This window comes from Aquarana catesbeiana, linkage group LG07 (genome assembly GCF_042186555.1).
Source record: "Aquarana catesbeiana isolate 2022-GZ linkage group LG07, ASM4218655v1, whole genome shotgun sequence".
NCBI classification, from domain to species: domain Eukaryota; kingdom Metazoa; phylum Chordata; class Amphibia; order Anura; family Ranidae; genus Aquarana; species Aquarana catesbeiana.
In genome coordinates, this window is record NC_133330.1 from 317,677,596 (window position 1) to 317,693,266 (window position 15,671).

The following is a 15,671-nucleotide window of genomic DNA, read 5'->3' on the forward strand; positions in this document are numbered from 1 at the left end:
CTCTGTCCTGATTGGTTGAGACACAGCAGTGGCGCCATTGGCTCCCGCTGCTGTCAATCAAAGTCAGTTAGCCAAACAGGAGAGAGAGGGGGTGGAGCCAAACCGTGGCTCCGTGTCTGAATAGACACACAGAGCAGCGGCTCCTCCTGGAATACCAATGAGACTTTGCAATCACATTTCCTGCAGGCATCCCTGTTCAAAGAACACAATCATAGGTCTTGTTTTGGGCAGCAGAATTAGAGGAGATATTACAAGGTTACACATTTTACAAATAGTTTTTTTTTTTTTTAACCTTGTGTTTTTCTCTATTCTGGCCACTTCCAGACTTTCCTGGTTAAAGCTGAACTCTAGGTAAATACACAGATGAAATACTGTACATATGAAGGATCTGTACCTGCCAAAGAATGTGCACTTCTGTCTATCCAGTCCTGAGATATACACAGCTCTGTCACACAGCACAGCCAATGCTCCTATCCTGGCCCCAGCCTGTAACCGGACAGTAAACGGAAAAGCAGCAGACTGATGAGCTCATCTTTGTCACTCTGCTCTTTCCTCCTATTAGCATGTCCAGTGTTGGCACACTACATCACAATGGACTTGTGTTGCTTTCCCAGTCTGAACTCTGCTGTACAGTGGACTGCAAGAAGCCGATACTAGGTCAAATGTGGTTACTTGCACAGCTTGCATTCAAAAATACATTAAAGTGGAACTCCAAGTAGGGATTTTAAAGCACCGTTACATTGGTCCAGCTTGTAGCAATGTAAGTATGCATATGCCATACCTGTGGCATCACTGTGGAATCTGGAAATCTCTGTTTTAGTCTGTACCACTACAGTGATCACCGCTGTCTTCCAAAACTGAAAATTCAGGATACACTTGGCCGGGAAACCGAAATCGACAGTTTTTTCAAAATATATATTTCTATATATAGTTGTATTTTATTTGACTTTTTAATACTAATCATGGTATCCCCAGGGTGGTGATATCTGGAAATTTGTACTTATGATGCCCCCAGGGTGGTAATATCTGGATATTTGTACTTATGGGGCCTACAGGGTGGTAATATCTGGATATTTGTACTTCTGGCACCCCAAGGTTGGTAATATCTGGATTGTACTTATGATGCCCACAGGGTGGTAATATCTGGATATTTGTACTTCTGGTGCCCCCAGGGTATTTAATATCTGGATATTTGTACTCCTAATGCCCCGAGAGGGGTAATATCTGGATAGTTGTACTTATGGTGCCCCCAGAGTGGTAATATCTGGATAGTTGTACTTATGGTGCCCCCAGGGTGGTAATATCTGGATATTTGTACTTATAAGGCCCCCAGGGGGGTAATATCCAGATATTTGTACTCCTGGCACCCCGAGTTTGGTAATATCTGGATATTTGTACTCATGGTGCCCCAAGGGTTGTAATATCTGGATATTTGTACTCATGGTGTCTCCAGGGTGGCAGTGCCAGGACATGCCGGTACTTGTGGTTCCCCTGGGGCTCTCCAGTTACCCCAGGCCTCTCTCAGCTGATTGGAGAGATTCACTCAGCTTTTCGGACTCGCTGCCCCTTCTGCTGCTCTGCACATCCGATTGGGCATATCGCAGCGCAACCCCCGCCCCTTGTCACATGATGATTGGACAATCACCCCGACTACCCATGGCACTCAGTTTTGCGAAGGTGGAACAGAAAGCCGCGCTCTGATTGGATGCAGAAGCAAATTTTTTTAAGCCATTATCGCCTCCCTTTTTTTTTTTTATATTGACAAAACGCGTATAACCATATTTTCGCACAATAATTTCCAGTGGCCAACATATATTGGTGCATTTCTACTTCCAAGTTTGCTCGGCATGGGCACCATTCACAGAACACCTTGCGTTTTTCTCAATTATTGTAAGGTGCTGTCGTATTGGAAAAGGTAGATCAGCGGGATAGGATCTCCACATACTCCAATGAGAGAATGTCTTGCATTAATTGAGAAAAATGCAAGGTTTTCTGTGAATGGAGCTCCTGCCGAGCGGGTGACCCCTTGTGGTTACTATGCAGCAGGGCAGCTGTGGTTACTATGCAGCAGGATCTGTAAGACAACGGCTTTCCAATACTAGAGGTATTTCCAGCTCTCCCAGGGATCCCACAGGTAGGTATGCATGCCGTATGTGTACTCGCATTGATCCAAGCTGGACCATTGTAACTATGGAGTTTGGCTTTAAACAATGTCTTAATGATTACAGTGCTGCATTAACATTGTGCCTTTTAATATCTTCAGCCTTAAAAGTTTTCTTACTTTTTAACGGCATAGGCAAACCATAGATCATGTTACCAACAGTCCAGGCGTGGCATCCCACAATACCGCAGTCAGACCATTCTTTGTAAATAAGGAATGTAGAGAAGGGAACTGCAGGTAGAGGATTTAATGATAATTCTCATTAATTACTATTATGTTGCAAAATAAGAAACGTACAGGGGTATTTCTCGCTGTGATAATGAATCAGATTATTTTCGTAATGCGATTGTTGAGTTAATTAACTCGCTGCTTGATGTGAAACCTCTACAGCATAAACTGGAAAACATCCAAAGATAATTTAATAATGCTTTGCTTATTTATATTTCCAGGTTCTGATTTTTGTTTTTATTTTATTTTTTTTTACTTCGTATTCTTTAGTGGAGCAAATGGAAATCGGGTAATGGCTTATAGCTGTGAATTATTGGGCTTAATTTGTAAGGTAATGGGTGGAATAGAAAGTAACCCAGAGCCATCAATGGGATGCCACCTTTCTTTAGTTTAGATCAGCCAGAGCAAGATGATTGGATGCTGTGGGTTACTACTGTTTTTTTCTGATGTTTACTGCACTTTATTACTTTTACTTTTTTCTCTGATTGGTTGCAATGGACTACTATACTTTGTTACTTTTTTTTCCATTCTGAATCACTTTGAGTATTTCCTTTTAAATATTTGTAATTTTGACGGTCTTCTAAACAATGATTTATTTGATATTTATTTTTTCGAATCTGTAGTACTTTGCGATTCTTGTTCATGCGTTACTTAAACCTCTCAATTACAGAGTGTCATCTGATGAAAGCCAGCATTGCCATACCTTCTCAAACTTTTTGGGGCAACCTCTGCTCAAGTATGTGGCTTGATAGAAGGGCAACGCCTTATTCACTAAGACGGCTTTCACGCCGAGCCGCCCATAGAGTCGGCGGTATTTTAGCGGCGTTTTACCGTTAGATTTGCGGCGCATTTCGGCCTCTAGCGGGGCGCTTTTACCCCCACTAGGGGCCGAGAAAGGGTTAAAACCGCCCGCAATGCACCGCAGTAGTGGCGTTTTGCCGGCGGTATCGCAGCGCTGCCCCATTGATTTCAATGGGGAGACGCGGTGGAGAAGCGGTAAACGCACCGCTCCAAAGAAGCCAAGACCAGGACCTGAAATGGGTGGTCCCACGTATTGTCCCAGTCGTCCCCTTGAAAATTGGGCACTAGTGAGCTCCATTTATCCCTACACTTACTGAGTGTTTGTGGCCTGTCGACAAATAGCTCTTTATAGGTTTCTGACAGCATCTTCTGCACAGACTTGTCACAGAGTAACCGTTCCAGAGGTGAAGTTTGGAGTTCCACCTTGCCTGTACCAAACTGTGTGGCGAATGTGTGCCGCAGCTGTAGATTACGAAAAAAGTACCAGTTTGGGAGCTTGTGTCTATCCTTCAATTGATCAAAAGTAAACATTCTCCCTCCCACCATGTTCTTTAGTTGTTTGAAGCCAATTTAATTCAAATGGGATAATCTGGGATTGAGCCATAATGGGGTGTCTGGTGACCACCGCTCCGATTCAAAGTGCATGAGTACCTTTGCTCTGTCCCACACGTGAATAGTAGCGCGCATGGAGCCAGTCAAAGGCGCTAACACCTGTAGTCCCCTATGCACCAAGTATTATAGACTCTTGTAGGATCCCATAAGTGCAGCTTCAAGTACTTTCGCTGCATCGCCAATATCTCTTATCAGCCAGCGCCGGGCAAACACCATCTGCCCTGCAATAAAATATTTGAACAGATTTGGGAGAGCTAATCCTCCCTGCCCACAGGGTTCCTGTAATGTTCAAAGACCTATTCTAGGATGACCCAAGCACCACAAGAAAGAACTGAACAGGCTATTTGCACACTTAAAGAACAAGCATGGGACCCAGATTAGAGCGTTGCGCAGAAAATGCAGGAAAACTGCTAATATCTTAATTCTAAGTAGATTCACCCTACCGATTAGGGGAAAGTGGTAAATGTTTCCAGGTGTCCAACTGTATCTTAATCTTTGCGAGTAGTGGCATTAGATTGAGTGATAGGTAGTCGGGGATACACGAATGCCCAGATATTTAACCACCTCAATACAGGGCACTTTCACCCCCTTCCTGCCCAAGCCATTTTTCAGTTTTCAGCGCTGTTGCACTTTGAATGACAATTGCGCGGTCATGTTACACTGTACCCTAATGAAATTTTTATCATTTTTTCCCCACAAATAGAGCTTTCTTTTGGTGGTATTTGATCACCTCTGCGGTTTTTATTTATTGCGCTATAAACAAAAGAAGAGGGACAATTTTGAAAAAACACAATATTTTTTACTTTTTGCTATAATAAATATCCAATTTTTTTTTTTTTTTTAACAAATTTTTTCCTCAGTTTAGGCCGATATGTATTCTTCTACATATTTTTGGTAAAAAAAAATTGCGATAAGCGTATATTGATTGGTTTGCGCAAAAGTTATAGCGTCTACAAAATAGGGGATAGATTTATAGCATTTTTATTATTTATTTATTTTTTACTAGTAATGGCGGCGATCTGCAATTTTTATTGTGACTGCGATATTGCGGCGGACATATCGGACACTTTTGACACATTTTTGGGACCATTCACATTTATACAGCGATCAATGCTATAAAATTGCATTGATTACTGTGTAAATGTGACTGGCAGGGAAGGGGTTAACACTAGGGGGCGCTCGAGGGGTTAATGTATTACCTAAGGAGGTGATTCTAACTGTGGGGGGAGGGGACTGACTGGGGGAGGTGACCGATCGCTGTCCCTATGTACAAGGGACGCGCCATCGGTCTCCTCTCCTCTCTGACAGGACGTGGATCTATGTTTACATGCACAGATCCACGCTCCTGCTCTGTTACCCGGCAATCGCGGGTGCCCGGCGGACATCGCGGCCACCGGGCACGCGCACCGGGTCCCGAGCGACGCAGCGGGCACGCGCGCGCGCCCCCTAGTGGCTCGGGAAGGCGAGGACGTCATATGACGTCCTCCCAGAACAATAGAAGCCTCGTCCAACCGTCATATGACGGTGGGCGGTGGCTTAGTGGTTAAATTCAGAAACCCAAGCTATAGGGACCAAAGGTGATGCCTGTGCCTGAGCCCCATCATTAATGGCCATGACATTGGACTTCTCCCAGTTAACTCGTAGGCCTGAAAAATTTGTGAAGGTGCCTAAAATCTCAAATGCTGGTTCCATTGATGGTCCGGGATCCTCTGAGAAAAGAAGCATATAGGGCAGTGCATTCACAAATGCCTCCTATCTCAAGGGCTTTGACCACTGTGGATGCTTGTAGAGCAATGGCTATGGGTTCAATGGCCAAGGCAAATAAAGCCGGGGAAAGTGGGCACCCCTGTCTCGTTCCCCTACCTACCGAAAACTGTGGAAACTGATGTGATCTTAATGGTCGCCTTGGGTTTACTCTACAGGAGGGAAATCCAGGTAAGAAAAACATCTCCAAATCCCATATGGCTTAGTACCATGGACATATAATGCCAGTCCACGGAATCAAAGGCTTTGGCCATGTCTAAGAGCACCAACACTCTGGCCCCAGGGTTAGTATGATTAATCTGTAAGTGCGCAAACAGCCTGCGGAGATTAGTGTCGGTGGATTTCTGGGGAATAGAAGCGGTTTGGTCTATATCTACCAGTGTGGTAATCTCCTTTGATAATCTTGTGGCTAGTATTTTTGTTAGGATCTTAAGATCCTGGTTGAGGAGAGCTATGGGTCTATAGGAGGAGCAGCTCAGGGGGTCCTTGCCTGATTTAGGCAGCAGGACCACCTGAGCCTCCATGGGAGAATCTGGTAAGATCTTGTTTTCAAGGCAAAAGATGAACAAAGTCCTAAGTCTTGGTACAAGAGCCTCCAGGTGTAACCTATACCATTCTATGCAAAATCCATTTGGCTCCGGTGATTTGTGCGGTGGGAATGATCTAATGGCAGTTTCGATTTCTTTTTCAGTGATCTCTACCTCTAAACTATTTTTATCTTCCTCAGTTTTGGAATACGTATTGAGGTAAGCAGGGATTCCAGATCCTGTTTGTTATATACCGGTATAGGTGTGTAAAGGGTGCTGTAGTAGTCTACAAAAGTGTTTGGGATGTCATTTGGGTCTGACAGCTGAGTTCCCTGAGAGTTGGTAATACAAGGAATGTTGGTCTGTTCCGCAACCAACAGCTAGAAGTTTCCCATTTTTATCTCCTTGTTCAAAGAGGGACTCTGCCCTCCTCTCCCAAGAAGTGTGTGTCAACTTAGTGAAGTGCAATGCCAGAGGACGGTTCGCCTCGAGCAGTTCAGTGTAGGTGACATCTGACTGGTTGCCTACATGCGTCAGTTCACACATCCTCTCTCTGTCCTGCAATTCCTGTGACTCAGCATTAAATTGTTTGCGTGCCTGTTTTATTTCTAAGATATACTGTCCTCTCATACACGCCTTGAAGGCATCCCACACTACAGGCAAGGGGGTTGACTGAAGGTTGTCTTCCCAGTAACCAGAAAAACTGGTGCCACCTGGGAAGCAATAGATTCTACTTCCAACCATCCCATGTTGCACCCCCCCAACCTGCAAGGGCAAGCCAATATGTAACCGTAGGGGCGTGTGATCCGACAGCCCCCCGCTATATAGTTTGCTCCTCTCACCAACTCCAGCATTGAAGCATTGGCGAATGCCAGATCAATCCTTGAGGGCGACTTATGCATTTTGGATAAGTGTGAGAAACTTCTTGTGTTGGGATTTTTCCATCTCCATAGTTTCGTGAGAGCAGCCGTCTCAGCCCAAGCTGACAATTCTACAGACGCAACTCTCCTGGAGTTAGATGAGTCTAGAGTAGCATTTAAAATGGCATTGAAATCGCCTGCTACAATAAGAGGCAGATGCATGAAGGGAGCCAACCTACCCAGCAGGTCATGCAGCACCTGAATTTGAAATGGTGGAGGAACATATACATTTACTAACACCATCTTATGCATACAAATATCAGCTACAACAATCGCATATCGGCCCCCTGGATCCGTGATAACTTGATGAACAATGCAGGCGACTGTTTTACTGATCAAAATAGCTACCCACCCCTGGCATATGTGGAGTATGTAGCGTGTATGGCACGTTGGATCCAGGAGCGCCGCATAGTCAGAACTCTATTGCCATCTAAATGAGTCTCCTGTAAGAAGACAATATGCGGTTTAAGTGGTTTTAAGTATTGGAACATTAGGGCACGATAAAATTTATCGTTAAGGCCTCTGACGCTCCAAGACAACAAATCAATCACTGTTCCAGCCATAGAGATACCTTTAAAAAAATAATACAACCAATAACATATGTGGTATTGCAACCCTTTGAAGTCAATGCGGAACAAATTATTTTTGTTTCCATTGACTTCACTGGGAAAACTCGCTTTGATATGCGAGTACTTTGGATTATGAGCATATTCCTGGAACAGATTATGCTCGTAATCCGAGGTTCCACTGTACATCAAGATGTTGGGGTGTATATGTAGCCTCCCAGTGCAGGCCACCCCCCCCCCCCCATCCTAACCCTGCTATCCCCCATCCTAACCCTGATCTATTGATTGACTTGTGTACAACCAGCCTGTTGGGTTTTTTCCCAAACAATCACTGCCGATGGCTTTAGCCAACAACACTGGCCATTGTATTGTGACGGCAGCGAAGAACACAACAGCTCACCAAGAATGATTCCACCATCCACATTGAGTGTGTGGATAGGGGAATTGTTTGTTTTTTTTTTTGTTTGTTTTTTTTCAACCTCCTGGTTGGATGAAAAATAAAAAAAATAATCGTGTATGGGCTGCCAAGGGCTACATCTGGGGCAGTTGCAGGCAAGAATCAGTAGATTCTTGGTACCGGTTGTAAAGTTGCCTGCACACAGTGTGTGTGACCAGTAATGGCTGTTAGCCACAGGTGTCAGAAATCTACTCTGTACAAATCAATGGCTTGTGCTGCTGTTTACGTGTAACTGCTTATCTGAGTGCTTATGTGAACAGAGCTTACAGATGTATCAGGCCTGTATCAATTGACCCTTCCTTTTTAGATTGTAAGCTCTAACGAGCAGGGCCCTCTGATTCCTCTTGTATCAAATTGTAATGTAACTGTAATGTCTGCCTCTATTTTGTTAAGCGCTGCACAAACTGTTGGCGCTATATAAATCCTGTATAATAATAATAATACAGTTGACCCTGGATGCAGACGGTGTGAATTCAGGGTCAGACTTTGTGCAGGGTCCTGGCTGCACACATACTGGGCACAGCTAATCCGCTAGTTTGTACACAGCCATGGTACGGAGCATTGCGGCATCTAGAGGCGCTATTTAGCTGCCTCTGATTACAGCAAATTATCCGCCCCTGCATGCCCATGTGCAGGGCTTTTTTTCTCAGAAAATAGGTGCAGGAACTCGCCCTCCCCAGCTAACTCTTCACCCCCAATCCTGTCGTTCCACGGGGAGAGAAGTAAAGCAGCTCCAAGTCCACGTAGGCCCAAAAGGCACAGAGTGCGGCACTTAGGAGGGCATAACATACAGGGTTCAGGAAAGAGTACTCTGCAGTGATTAGGTGTGTGTATCACACAGGGCACAGAAAAACATAAATCAGCGGACGGTACTTGCATATCTCCCCCAATGTAAATATCTATTGCTCACCTCTGTGCCCCCCATTCAAACCTCACCGCTGCAAACCTTGTTCACAGGCGACCTATGCCCCCCTTCCACAGCTCACCTCTTCTTTCCCCTGTCCACAGGTCACCTCATTTTCACCCTGTACACAGCTCACCCCTTTCCCCTGTCCACAGCTCACCCCTTTCCCCTGTCCACAGCTCACCCATTTTCCCCTGTCCACAGCTCACCCATTTTCCCCTGTCCACAGCTCACCTATTTTCCCCTGTCCACAGCTCACCTATTTTCCCCTGTCCACAGCTCACCTATTTTCCCCTGTCCACAGCTCACCTATTTTCCCCTGTCCACAGCGCACCTATATTCCCCTGTCCACAGCGCACCTATATTCCCCTGTCCACAACTCACCTATATTCCCCTGTCCACAGCGCACCTATATTCCCCTGTCCACAGCGCACCTATATTCCCCTGTCCACAGCTCACCTATTTACAAGTTATGCGCTGCGCTTGGGTGACCCCAAAAACAAAATTAATAATAACCAATTTTGTGCTTACTAGTGCGATAATATTAAATACAAATAATATGAATGTAGAATAAATAAACAAGGTGTGAAAAAACAAGTGCTTGTTACACCATAAATTAGTGCTTATTAGTGCTTTTTACACCATACATAGTGTCTTAATCAACATAAAAAGTGTGCTTAGTGCTCAATACACAGTAACCTAATTATCTTAAATGAAAAAAAAAAAAAAGTTCTCTTTGGCACAATGTCCAGCAGTGATAATAAAACAATATGTGCAGGTGGTGTTCAGCTGTGACAACAATCCAACATCATGCCAAAGATATCCTGAGTGCTGCAAAACATGCTCCTGTGCTCCTTCGTGACCCCCTTAAGCTAATGTGCTCACCTCAGAGCGTGTGACTCAGCTTCTACCCTGAGTCCAAAATTGCTTTGGAGCCACCCCTGGGCTCAATCTCAGTGTCTGCTCCACTCCTTCAGCTGGAAACAATGTGGCTCCATACATAGAATGAAAAGGAAACTATATAGTGTAATATAGTCAAAATGCTTTTATTAAAAGAAAACGCTCCCCACACCGGGGTACTCACATGGCACTGGTGCGTCAGTGCACCATACTATAACGGCTTTCTATGCAAAATCAGTGGAAGTTTGGTGCGGTATGCTGTGCTGAGACAGCACTGGTGTAAAGTCTGTGTCAGTCTCTCCGTCCTGGCCCCTCCCCTACGCGTCTTCGACACAGGAATCACGTGTCATCATCAGGGGGATATGATTAGATGGATGCTCTACAGGATTATATAAGGCGATTGCGGCCATTTTGCCTTAGATCGCAGACACTCTAATGCTAGGCTACAACTTCTGTTACGACTAATGAGCCTATCCCATCACATTAACCCTAACTGCTGCTGAAAATAGTAAGTGGGGAAAATTTGCCTAGTGTTATTTTACGACCTGTCAATAACAGTCGAATGAGACTCATTTGTAAGTGTAATTCCAGGACAGAGCGCTGGTACCCCGCACAGCGCATACCACAGCATACCTCCAAAATTACAGATAAATGCATATCTACATATAAAATATAATAAATAACAGTAATCTAGGATTAAAATCAAAACTAAAATTATTATACCGCAAATTCCCTGTCCATGCGATTTTAAAATGCATCTCATCAGAGTGATATGAATATGTGTGTGGGGTAAACAGATATCCCCATTATGAATCAATATTTTTATACAATAAAATTATTATACCACGAATCCCCTGTCCATGCGATTTTAAAATGCGTCTCATCAGAGTGATCTGAATAAACGTGTGGGGTAAATAGATATCCCCATTATGAGTCAATATTTTAATATTTTAATACAGTATGATGTACAATGAATAAAATATGAAAATAAAAAATAGATAAAATTAGGAAATAAAAAGATAACCATAGAAGACCATTAAAAGGCTATCGCTCAATCCTCATGTACGTACCAACCATCGCTCAAATCCTATATATTAATATAATCCTTAACCCTAGAAATACGTGATTGATACGCATCAATCAAACATTCAAGCTGGGAAATTAATAGGCCTGAAAAACCACCAGGAATGCTCAATCTGAGGATTAAAAATTGCTAAGGAAGCACCTAAGGTCAAATTCTTTATTCAACCCCCCCGGGAAGAGGGAGCCTAACTGGTGTATCCACCATGACTCACGCTTGCTAATCTCCCTAGTATAATTTGAACCTCTCCAATGTTTCTTAGGTGCCTCTATTCCCCAAAATCGCATCCCGACTGTACTTTTGTTATGCACCTCTTTAAAATGTATCGAAAGGTAGTGCTTATCGAAACCTTTCCGTATGTTCCTCACATGTTCCTCCATACGATCTTTTAAAGCTCTTGTGGTGCGCCCAATATAAAGAAAATCGCATGGGCATTTGACCGCATATACCACTCCCACTGTATTGCAGGATATAAAATCCCTTATCGCGTATATGTGGTTAGTGTGGGGATGCTGAAATTCCTTAACCCTCTTAGTATTAGTAGGAACCCTGATGCAACTGTAACATCTTCCACAACCATAAAATCCTTTTAGATCCCAGAACATCTTGGGTCTGGAAAGGGGCGGTTCTACAACATTATGTACCAATTTGTCACGTAGACTCGACGCTCTTTTATACACAATTTTAGGTTTATTGGGGAGTGTATCCCTAAGATGTACATCTTGTTTTAATACATCCCAATATTTATTTATGATTTTTTCCACTTCCTTACTCTGTAGATTGTAGTCCAAAATGACAGATGTGCTCCCATTATCGTCATCATCCCTTGTTCCAATTCTATCCCTCAAAAGATCTTCCCTATTCAGATGCCTGACTTTATCTCTCTCTTTTTTCAGAAATTCATTACCATAACCTTTATCAGAGAACATTGCGCTCAACCTGTCCGATTGGGTCTCAAAATCCACATCCCGCGTACAATTTCTCCGCATTCTCATATATTGGCCTCTGAGAATGTTGTCAAGCCATGGCCTATGGTGACAACTTGATGTGGGAATATATGAGTTACGATCCGTAACCTTAAAAAAGGACTTGGTTTCAATACCACTAACAGTTTTAAATATCTCTAAATCAAGGAAGTGTATCCGATCCCTACTAATATCCCAGGTTAACGTGATACTCTGGTCATTATTGTTCATTGATTCCAGTAACCTCATCAGTGATTCCATATTTCCACTCCAGATAATCAGGAGATCATCAATAAATCTTTTGTACAACCGGATATCTCCAAATCCATCACCCAGACCTCGTTCAGCCTCCCACTTGGCCATATAGAGGTTCGCTATGCTCGGGGCGAACTTGGCGCCCATAGCTACTCCTCGTACTTGCAGATAAAATTTATTATCATACCAGAAGAAGTTGTGATGTAGACAAAAGTCCAAGCACTTCAAAATAAATTTGTGTAGGTCCTCTCGCGTTAAATCATCCTCTTTTTCCAGAGCCCACTTAACTGCATCCAGGGCCCCTTCATGGTCAATATTAGTGTACAGCGAGGCTACATCTCCTGTGGCCATGATAAGATCTTCATTGGTGTTAAATCTCTTTAATAATTGTAAAGTGTGCTTGGTATCTTTGAGGTAGGCATCCGTTTTCCTTACTAGTGGTTGTAAGTGGAGATCGATATATTCTCCCAATCTCGAGGTTAAAGACTCGATCCCACTTACTATAGGTCTTCCGGGAGGTTCAACGCTATTTTTGTGAATTTTAGGAAGGTAATATATTACCGGGATTTTACTGACCATGGGAACCAGATATTTTGCTTCCCGTTTACTGAGAAGTTTGTTCTCCATACCCTGTTGCACGATAAGTTCTAATCTTTCTTTGTATAATTTAGAGGGATTAGCATTTAGAGGCTGGTAAGTGTCCTCATCATTTAATATTCTGTTCATCTCTGCTTTATATTGTTCAAGGGATAGGACAACAATCCCCCCCCCTTTATCCGCAGGCCTGATCACTGTATCAGTCCTGCCTTCCAATGATTCCAACCCCTTCCTGAGATCAATGGATTCATACACCTTCTTGATAGGTAGTCTTTCTAATTCACTCGTGACTAGTTTTTTGAATAGGTCAACATATTTGTTGTTGGTTATGTGGGGGTTGAATACAGAGTTGTTCCTCAAATTAGTGAAACTGTTGTTCGTAATCGCCCTTTCCATCGGATTAATGGCATAGTATTTTTTGATGTTGAGCTTCCTAATGAATTTTTGTAATCCAACATAAGTTTCGAATTTATTAAGCCCCTTTTTTGGCGCAAACTTAATACCCTTGTCCAGGGTCAAGATTTCCTCCTTGGATAGTGTGGCTCCACTCAAGTTGTAAATTCCTTCTCCTAATCTTCCAGCTTTCTTTTTTTGTTGTACCCTTCGTCCAGCTCTTCCCCCCTCTTTCTAGGTTTCTTATATCGCGGACGCCCCCCCCCCTGTCTGCCCCTAAAAAAGACTCATCATTATGCTGGTCTACAATCCCCTCCAATGGTTGATAACTATTATACACAGGTATCTCATATTGATCCGGTGATTTCTCATATCTTACACGCTGAGGTTTGGGCGAATAGTAAGTTCCCCCCCCTTTGTGTACCATCATAGGGGCGACGCAACTGCCTAGGGTGCTGAAAATCACCCTGTGGGGGGCCCCTAAGGGGCTGACGTTGGCCTCCACCATATGGTATTCCTTGTTGGTAGCCATAATTTTGATGACCATTGTTGTAATAATTATGTTGCTGCCCCCCTCTCCGATAAGGTGTGCGATTTGGTGGAAAGCCCTTTCCATATTGATTTCTACGTGGTTGAGCTCTGTTGTTATTTCTGTGATACTGTGATCCCCCATAACCCCTGTTGTCATATTCAGGTGGTGGACCATATTGTTGATATCGGTCATCATTCCCATTATATCCTCGATACTCCTGCTCATAATCAGGTCTTCTCGGTGGTTGCCCATATGGGGTGTTAGACTGTCTGACCTCCTGATAATATGGAGGATACCCCTTAACGGGCTGTTTAGTATCATACTGTGGGCGATGCTGCTGGTTCTGCGGTATTGGTGTTTTATTTCCCCCATTTCTATCAGTGGTGGTCTGCTCTTGAGGGTTAACAGTACTCCTATTGGCTAATGTTGACTGCCAGCGAAAAACTTGTTTCTTTTGGTAATCTTCAAGATCTCTCCAATATTTCTTTTTCTTCACATTCCTATTCCCTGTATCCTTCTTTTGCATACTTTTTTGCAACTCACCCATCAATTTGTTATATTCAGGTGTCTCCTTAAATGGATTAATCTTATCCCTAATCTCTTTTATCTGCACCTCTAGTGCTTTAAGTTTCCATTGTTTCCTTTTGATCAGGAAATCCATAACCTCTTTCCCTTTACCAGCAAAGAAAGCATACCATTCATCCACATCATCATCTCCCAGTAAACCATCACTAATGGGTATATCCCACCTTAATTTTCTGGGTATCAAATTATCTTTCAAGTATTTTTCCAAGGTGGATTGATCCCACCAAACATTACATTGTCCACAGCGCACCTATATTCCCCTGTCCACAGCGCACCTATATTCCCCTGTCCACAGCGCACCTATATTCCCCTGTCCACAGCTCACCTATTTTCCCCTGTCCACAGCGCACCTATATTCCCCTGTCCACAGCGCACCTATCCACAGCGCACCTATATTCCCCTGTCCACAGCGCACCTATATTCCCCTGTCCACAGCGCACCTATATTTCCCTGTCCACAGCTCACTTCTTTTTTTTTTTTTTTTTTTTTTTTTTACCCTATCCACAGCTCACCTCTTCTCCCCCCCCATCTGCAGCTCACTTCTTCCCCCCATCCGCAGCTCACTTCTTCCCCCCGTCCGCAGCTCACTTCTTCCCCCCGTCCGCAGCTCACTTCTTCCCCCCCTGGGTGGGGGGGGGGGCTCTTTCAGACACCCCAACCCCCCCCCCCCTGACTACGTCCCTGTGTGTGTGTGTGTGTGTGTGTGTGTGTGTGTATATACAAACATACAGTATGTCATTGCATCACTTTTTTTTGATGGTGCCGTTTCTTCATCCTGAGTTTAATAGTCTTCCTCCATCCTTCTTCCATTGCTAACTCTATCTGTTTCTGTCGACTGTAAAGGCAAAAAAAAAAGTGTAAGAATGACATAAACAGTTTTCATAAACTAACAGAAATTAGCAGCAATAAAGCGTGACTCCACCTAAAATCGATATCTCGGTATTAGAGAAACACTCGTCATTTCGCTTTTTTTTTTTTTATAGACATGGCAATGGGAAGATTTCCCTATAATAATCTAGGTATCTGCCCTCTCTGGGGCCGTGACCAGCGTGTTACTTCCTTTAAAATTCTAAGTTACTTTGCTCTGCCATTGGAAACTATTGGAAAAGTGAGATACTATCATTTGGTGTTGTCCTGGCTATGACGTCTGTCATCAGGAACCCATTTGCTATTACCTGCAGTCTCATAACCATCCATCTCTGTCCCACAGAAATGCTAAAGCTATAAAATGCCCTTATTACTAGCAAAACAGATCAGTTGGTGTGTGAAAGATAACTCTATGCTCAAAGATCAGCTTTTGCTGCTAAAACTTGGGAACTGAACACAGAGGGCAAACTGCTGGTAAAGTAGAAAATGGACCTTTTGGTTTGTATGTTGATAAAATGCTATAGAAAGTGTAAAATCAACTTACCGTTTTCTCACT